Source organism: Scyliorhinus torazame, chromosome 13 (genome assembly GCF_047496885.1).
Source record: "Scyliorhinus torazame isolate Kashiwa2021f chromosome 13, sScyTor2.1, whole genome shotgun sequence".
Classification (NCBI taxonomy): Eukaryota; Metazoa; Chordata; class Chondrichthyes; order Carcharhiniformes; family Scyliorhinidae; genus Scyliorhinus; species Scyliorhinus torazame.
Genome location: NC_092719.1, coordinates 17,711,977 through 17,721,490, shown reverse-complemented (window position 1 = coordinate 17,721,490; position 9,514 = coordinate 17,711,977).

The window sequence follows — 9,514 nt, the reverse complement described above, 5'->3', positions numbered from 1 at the left end:
TTACCTATAGAAAATAGCTGGCTTCGACAGGCATCTTTCCTCAGATAAGGTGACCAAAACTGCACACACTATTCCAGGTGTGGCCTCACCAAGGTCCTGTATAACTGCAGCAAGACATCCCTGCTCCTGTACTTGAATCCTCTTGCGATGAAGGCCAGCATATCATTTGCCTTCTTCACCGCCTGCTGCACCTGCAGACTTACTTTCCATCCCAATACACTATCCCCAATCTCATGCGCTTTAATTTTACACGCTGATCTCTTATGTGGGGCCTTGTTGAAACCCTCCTGAAACTCCAAATATACCACATCCACTGGCTCCCCCTCATCAACTCTGCCGGTTATATCCTTGAAGAATTCCAGTAGATTTGTCAAACATGATTTCCCTTTCGTAAATTCATACCCGGCACAGTGGATAGCACTGTGGCTTCACAGGGTCCCAGGTTCGATTCCCAGCTGGGTCACTGTCTGTGCGGAGTCTGCACATTCTCCCCGTGTCTGCATGGGTTTCCTCCGGGTGCTCCAGTTTCCTCCCACAGTCCAAAGATGTGCAGGTTAGGTGGCTAAATTGCCCTGAGTGTCCAAAAATGTTAGGAGGGGTTATTGGGTTACGAGGATAGGGTGGAAGTGAGAGCTGAAGTGGGTCGGTGCAGACTCGATGGGCCGAATGGCCTCCTTCTGCACTATATGTTCTATGTTCATACCGACTCTGTCCGATCCTGCCAGTAATATCCAAGTGCTCTGCTATTAAATCATTTAGAATGGACTCTAGCATTTTCCCCACTCCTGACATCAGGCTGACTGATCTATAATTCCCTATTTTCTCTTTACCTCCCTTTTTAAATAGAGGGATTACATTAGCTACCTGCTAATTCGTAGGAACTGTCCTAGAGTCCATAGAATCTTGGAAGGTGACCACCAATGTATCCATTTGGTGTGGGGAAACAGACAGAGGCTCTCTTGCTGCTGGGTAGTTTTGAGCAGAAACTGGCTTCTGGTAAAAGACAAGCTTCAGACTTATTCTTTCACTATTCATAATTAATGGACATAACATGATAGCAGAGGATGAACATTGAGCCTTGACGATTGGTTGCTGTTCAAGAAGACTTTTGTCTCTACCCTCTGAAGGAAGAGACATCAGCAAGGAGTAAAATTAGGAGTAAAGTGTTGCCAGAGTGAAATGTGAATGATTTGGATAGCGAAGAGGGATTGGACCTTTTGTTAGAGTTTTTGAATAAATTCTACAAAAAGGATGACTTATTAGAAGCTTATGAAGCTTGGCCCACCTTTGACAGATTTAAGAAAACTGATGATCAGTCGATGGAGGAATATATCATGGGCTATGACAGATGGTACAAGAGCCTGAAGAGACTGGAACTTGGCATCCCAGAGATTGCCATTTAAGTTACTTAATTGTGCACGCATTTCTCATGTTGATGTTCAGTATTGACTAGGTTCAATTCCAAAGCAAAGACTTTCTTTCAGCCCAGTTGGCTGCTGCCCTCAAATTCTTTCGAGGGAGACAGTAATTTCCAGCTACTTTGCTACTGAATACAGACAACTCTGTGATAAAGCGGCGAATGGAGGGTTCAAAAAAGAGTTCTTTGCTATAAAACATTATTACTCTTTTTCCATCTATCCTACTGGGAGAGAATTGTCTTCATTTGTGGTGTAAAAAAAAACAGCGGTCACCAGTTCAACTCTTCTCTCCAAAAGCCTTTTCAAAAATGTTTCTCTCTCCCTTAGCTCCGCCCACCACTGGCATCATCTTCCCCAAGCTGAAAAACAAATTAGCTTTCCAGGGACTGAGAGCACATTAATTCCCCAGAGACTGTCCCCCAGTCAAACAAAAGTGCATTAGCTCAGTCAGAAAAACACATTCCTCTATCAATTTCACCTTCAGGCTGCTAAAAGCTCCCAGGAACTGCAAAACGGAATCCTTTTGTTGCAAAACCAGATCCCCTGCTGTCAGTCACCCTCTAGCCCCAAGGCTTTTAACTCTTAAACTTCACATTACATTTATAATCCAATTTTCCTGAAATCCTCCATTTGCCAGACCTGGCAAAGTGATAGGCAGTGAGGAAAAAGTAGTAACTGTACAACACGGGAATCAAACTGTCAGGGTCATTCTTCGAGGCTAATTGACCTGAAATATACTTTTACAAATTTGGAACAAGACACTTTCGGTGGGCGGGATTGGCGGGGGAGTGGGAAATCCCACGGGAGGCCCAAAATGCATGATATGCTGGCGGGATTTACCAGAGTGATGTCCCCACCCCCTGCCAATGTCATCGCGGGAATCCAAATGACCAATGTTGGGACCGCCATTAGAATACAGTTAAATTGAGCCGATTGGGTGCAAGCGGGTAGGATGAACATTTTGCCGCCATTTCTATTTTTATTTTAGTGCTTGTTGGTCTTTTTGCCGAAATCATTTTTTATGGGGTGGTTGGTTGGAGTTGCCGCTTACGTGGGCCTGTAAGGTGGCAAGGATTAGGAGGACGGTACTTCATAGAGGGCAACAGCCCTTCGCCCTTCTGAATTTCTTATACTATTATTGGGTTGCGAACGCGAGGAAAGTGCGGGTATGGAGCAGAGAGACGGAGGCTTTGTGGGTGAGGATGGAGGCAGGCTCTTGCAAGGTTTCGGAGCTGCGGGCGCTGGCAACGGCACCGCTCCCGTTTGCCCCAGGCAAGTTTTCTGGAAGTCCTGTAGTGGTGACCACTTTGAAAATCAGGAGGCAATTTCGGCAGCACTTTAGGTTGGGGGTGGGGTCAAAGTTGATGCCGATCCGAGGGAACCACGGGTTTGAGCCTGGGAAGATGGATGCCAGATTTCGGGGATGGGAGGGGCGAGGGATGATGGAGATGAAAGACTTGTTTCTGGAAGGGCGGTTTGCAAGTTTGGAGCAGTTTGGGAGAAAGGAAATAAAAGAATATACATAATAGGGCAACACAAGGTATACAATGTAACTACATAAGAACATAATAACTAGGAGCAGGAGTAGGCCATCTGGCCCCTCGAGCCTGCTCCACCATTCAATGAGATCATGGCTGATCTTTTGTGGACTCAGCTCCACTTTCCGGCCCGGACACCATAACCCTTAATCCCTTTATTCTTCAAAAAACTATCTATCTTTATCTTAAAAACATTTAATATAAGCACTGGCATTGGATGAAGCATACAGGGTGTAGTGTTAATGAGGTCAGTCCATAAGAGGGTCATTTAGGAGTCTGGTAACAGTGGGGAAGAAGCTGTCTTTGAGTCTGTTCGTGCGTGTTCTCAGACTTTTGTATTTCCTGCCCGATGGGAGAAGTTGGAAGAGTGAGCAAGCCGGGTGGGAGGGGTCTTTGATTATGCTGCCCGCTTTCCCCAGGCAGCGGGAGATGTAGATGGAGTCAATGGATGGGATGCAGGTTCGTGTGATGGACTGGGCAGTGTTCACGACTCTCTGAAGTTTTTTCCGGTCCTGGGCCGAGCAGTTGCCATACCAGGCTGTGATGCAGCCAGATGGGATGCTTTCTATGGTGCATCTGTAAATGTTGGTAAGAGTTAATGAGCCTATGAGCAGCCAATGCAGTGAGAAACCAGCCTCTGATTGAACAAGCAGCACCATTGCATTTTTCAAATGTTATACATCAGGCTGACCTACTGTGAAACCCCTGGATGTATCCAACGGAACCCAGTTTGGGAAACCCTGCCCCAGGATGCTGATAGTGATACTTCACAGCCAATGGGGTATTCCCTGGAATATAGTCACTGTTGCAACTTAAGAAACATCACAGCCAATTTCCCCTCAAATAGTAATATGATCATCTTTAGTAATGTTGATTAAGGAGAAATATTGGTGAGTGTCCCCCTTTTGATCTTCAAGATAGTGCTGTGCAACGCTGGAGCATTCATTCTTGGTTTTTGTGCTTAGGAAAAGGACTTGAACCCATATACCTCTGACTCCAAGGCAAGAGTGTAACCAACTCAGTCACACCGAGCAGCAGTTTTGTACCTGAAGAATTAAAAAAATATAAATTTAATTACTTTCTCAAAGTTACGAAGCCAACGTGCAGAGTGGACAGGGCAAGTTCTTAATCCACCTCCTTGCTTGCTCCAGAAACCAATTTAAATGCAAATGGTATCCGATTCATGGCGCCCACAAAATGGTCATCCAAGGTGATGAGAGGAGGTTTTACATCTGATCCCGCCCCTGATCTGAGCCAAAAGGCTGGCCCCTGAAGAAATGCATAGGTTCTAAATCATAGGAACATCCCCAACATCTGACAACACCAGGAGGAGGAAATTAGTCAACAGTGCTTGAAGGGTACACATTGTAAATGCAATAGCTCTATCCTTGGCATCAGAGTAATTTATTACAGTTGCGTTTATATCTTTTTGTAGGAGCTAAAATGATGAACCAAGGTGCACTGCATTATGTGTAGCTGCTGGCACCATAATGGTTAACATTTTGTTCTGCGCCCTCTGCCAGAGTACGACAGCAAAAGAAGCTGGACTGCTGCTGAGAGAAATGATTAAAATATGGTGTTCCCACAGCATAAGCAGCGGATTTTCTGGGGCCTGGAGTAGGAGATTAGCTCCCAGCTCCTGGCCCTGAATAAATCATGCAAACAAGAAGCTGTTCAATAGCAGGAAGGAATGCAATGCTCTCTGCCTTCATGCAAATGGAATAAGTGATAAATATTTCTACTGGTGGGGCCGGGGCCATGTGTCACTCACGACTTTGTCAGAGTGCACACATCAGGTCAGACTCACTGTGGAGATATTTAGCAAGTGTCACGGGCATCCTTAACATTCATTCACTCACTCATTCATTCATAAATTCATCCATTTTGTGGACTCCTCACTCTTTCTCTTTCTCTCTCTGTCCATTTTTAGGTCACCTCCGAAAATCATACATTGTTTCCTTATTTTTACATAATACTTTTGATTTTTAATTATGATTTATAGTCCCATCGCCAACTTATGTCATGTTAAAATCAGGGTGTTAGTGTTTGTTGCAACAGAGAAACCTACAGTGCAGGTTGAGGAGGTGGGAGCTGCCACACCAAAGGGCTACTGCGACACCCCTGGTGGGAGGGTGTCAGTGCAATGTGACAAATTTACATTCAGAAATTTCGATTAATAATGATCTTTATTGTCACAAGTAGGCTTACATTAACACTGCAATGAAGTTACTGTGAAAAGCCCTGAGAGGCCACATTCTGGCGCCTGTTCGGGTACACAGAGGGAGAATTCAGAATGTCCAATTCACCTAACAAGCACGTCTTTCAGGACTAGTGGGAGGAAACCGGAGCACCCGGAGGAAACCCACGCAGTCACGGGGAGAATGTGCAGATTCCACACAGACAGTGAGCCAAGCCGGGAATCGAACCTGGGACCCTGGCGCTGTGAAGTAACAGTGCTAGCCACTGTGTTACCGTGCTGCCCTTCTGTGCATTTTAGAATTTCTTTGGAAAAAGATGAGAGGAAGTGTGTGCAGATGTAAAATTGTTTGTGCACTATGGTTATAAACTATTTATCCACAGATCTGTGGCAATGTCCATTGTAAGTCAGAAGAAATGTTTTTTAAATTATAATAATAGGTGTATTATAATAACCCTCACAAGACCCATGGGAACACCTCAATTGATCTCCCCGTGATGCTCATGGAATGCAAGCTCCCCCACTAGTGGTTGGAGCCCATCCAGCTGGGACTCGTAAATTTGCCATATAAAAGCTGGGGTCGGCATGTTCAGTAGTCCCAGTTGGGGCCTGTATGCTGTAAGCTGAGTTGTGGCCTTTTCTTTCTGTTGACTAATTAAATGCTGTTTAAATTACCTTCCCGGGCCTCCTGAGCTCTTATACTGGCGACAAGGGGAACAGTGACTGTGATTCTGCATCTCCTGACCACATTGGAATACCCCAGCATGGGAGCGAGGCCCACGGGATTTTGAAAATGCTGCTTTTCGGAAGGAGAGAGGCCTCTGAGGCAGGCATGGAGGACTGGGCCCAGGATATCGACCGGATGTGGTATTTCCTTCCAAGCGAATGGTTGTAGATGACCGACAGAAGATGATAATCCTGACCACCGGTAGGGCCTTGACATTCAGCTTCATCAAGAGCCTCACTTTCTTGGAGGCCCCGGACTCGAGATCTGTTACAAAATTTGTGGAACTTGTTGAGAATCATTTTGACCCTCAGTCTTTGGTAATCATGCAGAGGTACTGGTTCAATAATGCTGGATGAACCCCTGGGGAATCGGTTATGGAATTCCTGCCATGCACTTGTACGTTTGCTGAGCATTGTGACTTTGGCCCATCCCTCCCTGAGATGTTAAGAAATTGTTTGTTCTGTGGCATTAACAATACACCGACCCAAAGGAAGCTGTTAGCGGAGCTGGCCTCGGATCTGGAAAGGACCACCGTGCTGTCGCTTTCCTGCAAGAATGTGGGAAAGAGGTTTCAATTACTGGGCATCACCGCACATCACAACCAGGCTAGTGCAGGCAGAATTATTGATGGGCTAATGTCCGGATCTGCCTGAGATGTCTGATATGTCTGAGTTTAACGTTCCCGAGTCTTGGCGGAAAGGTAGAAATGATGTCGGGCCTCCAGAAGAGGTACCATGATCACCGAATGCGTGACAGAGGTTTTAAACCAGGGGACACTGTTCACATTTGGAATTTCAGGGATGTCGGCCATTGGGTCCGAGGGCCCGTAGTAAACGGAGAAAAAACGGGACCAATTTCTTCCAGGGTCAGGACGAGAGAGCAGACCGTCTTAAAGCACGTGGACCACTTCCAACAGCAGGATGCTTGCCCCAGAGGAAGCCACACAGGATGAATCTGTGCCTCGACCACCCTGTCTGCCAACCTTTAGTCAAGAAACGTTTTCCACCAGGGATTGATGCCCGGGCAGCAGGACGCAGGCAGCTTGGTCTCACCACACAAACCCGCTCTGCATCCACCGTTGGTCTCCCAACTCAACCAGCACCTCCCCGTGTCAACCTGGAAGGCAAACTAGCTCTGACTCAACTGATTGGGTTACTCCTGACTGTCAATCAAACTGCCCTTTAACCCACCTTCAATACTTTAATAATTAGGAAACAAAAGTGTTCAAAAGAAAATGAAGTTAAATCAGGTGGATTTGTTTCATGTCCCTTTGACTTTGCTCCCGAATTGTTGCTTGTTTTTAATTCTTGGAGACGGCAGGACAATCCTGGAGAGTTTGCAAATGGAGACCCCTGCAAATAGTCACACATTCCCAGGGAGGGATCCTTCTCGTAGCTTGTGAAATGCAAGGCTAATTACCCAAATGACTTTGCTGTTGTGACAGAAACCATTTATCGTGTGTGTGCAGCAGCAGAAATGAGACAACAGATATAGAAATGTGAGCACTTTCTGCAGATCTACTGGGACCTGGAAGTATGAAAATATATACCTTGCTGGAATAAGAGCTCTGATGAAAGGTAATTGACCTGAAACATTAGTTCTGTTTCTCTCTCCACATATGCTGCTGGACCTGCTGGGGGGTTCCAGCATTTTTATATCCGTTTCCAGCATTTTGCTTCAGCACGGTGATGCACCGCTCGATGATGCCCCTGGTCACTGCATGGGCATCGTTATAGTGGTTCTCCACGTCGGTCTGAGGCCTCCAGATAGGCGTCATCAGCCACAATTGCAGCATATAGCTCTTGTCACCCATGAGCCAGCCCCTCACACAGAGGAAGTGCCTCGAAGGTGTCTGGCACCATCGGGTGTGCCAGGACAAAGGTGTTGTGTACACTGCCTGAATACCGGGCGCAGATGTACATGATGTGCGTCCTGTGGTCACACACAGCTGCACATTGAGGGGGTGGAATCCCTTACAATTAATGTAGGGCACCCCCTCATGCGCCAGTGCCTGTAGGGGTACATGCGTCCCTTCAATCACCCCTTGGACCTGGGGCATGTCGGCGGTTGTGACGAACCCTGCTGCCCGGGCAACCTGGTGGGCGCGGTCCACGCCAAAGGCAATGTATTGTGTCGCCCGGGCAAACAGAGCATCCATTGTGGTGCGGACTAACCTGTGCACAGAGGGCTGGGAGATTCCGGACAGGTCCCTGCTTGGCGCCTGGACCGACCCCATGAGCTGGGTGGGGGAAGGGCACCCGTTGGGACCATAGCTGTAATGTGCGATTACTGTACATGCACATGCCAGCAAGGGCCATGGAGCAGACTCACACCACCATCGAGGTGCTGGAGCATGGCGTTCCATCGGGTACGCGGAGCCGATCTCGATTTTTGGCTGACGTGCGCTTCGCAGCCCGATTGCGATCCTCCGGCATCGCTGGACGGAAAATCCTGCCCATCTGTCAAAACAGTACATCGTGCGATAAAGTTTTGTATTTTGGGCAAAAGAATCCAGACTTTCTGACACCCAACGGATTGGAGGAGTTTGTTTTGATTGGCTGGCTGGTGGCCAATGGATTGGTCAGGACTGTATTCTTTTAAAAATGTATTTCTGAGATGTGGACATCGCTGGTTGGGCCAGAAGTTGTTGCCATCCCTCAGGGCATTTAAGAGTCAATCACCTTGCTGTGGATCTGTAGGCCAGACCAGGTAAGGACGGTAGATTTCCTTCCCTAAAGGACATTAGTGAATCAGATGGGTTTTAATAACAATCGACAATGGTCGTCATTAGACTCGTAATTCCAGAATTTTATTGTATTCAAATTTTACCATTTGCCATGGTGCGATTCAAACTCGTGGCTCCAGAGAATTACCACTTTTCATGGATCAGCCCCACCAACTGCGTGAACAAATAATGTGGACATTGATCACAATCTTTATTTGTGGATGATGTGGAGATGCCGGCGTTGGACTGGGGTGAGCACAGTACGAAGTCTTACAACACCAGGTTAAAGTCCACCAGGTTTGTTTCGATGTCACTAGCTTTCGGAGCGCTGCTCCTTCCTCAGGTGAATGAAGAGGTATGTTCCAGAAACACATATATAGACAAATTCAAAGATGCCAGACAATGCTTGGAATGCGAGCATTAGCAGGTGATTAAATCTTTACAGATCCAGAGATAGGGGTAACCCCAGGTTAAAGAGGTGTGAATTGTGTCAAGTCAGGACAGTCGGTAGGATTTCGCAGGCCAGATGGTGGGGGTTGAATGTAATGCGACGTGAATCCCAGGTCCCGGTTGAGGCCGCACTCATGTGAGCGGATCTTGGCTATAAGTTTCTGTTCGGCGATTCTGCGTTGTCGCGCGTCCTGAAGGCCGCCTTGGAGAACGCTTACCCAGAGATCAGAGGCTGAATGCCCTGTTGGGGGAATTTGTGGAGACAGTTGTGATGAACTTGTTTAATGCATCAATCGTTCGCTGATCCTCTTTAATATTATCCTCAACTTATCCTTTAAGTGGTCCATCTGGTCTTTAGCACCCCGTCTATCGCTCATTTAACTAACAGAGCAACCCCTTTGATCTCTTTCACTGTTGTCTGCGAGTAACCTTGATACCGATCTCTTAGCTCTCCTTCCT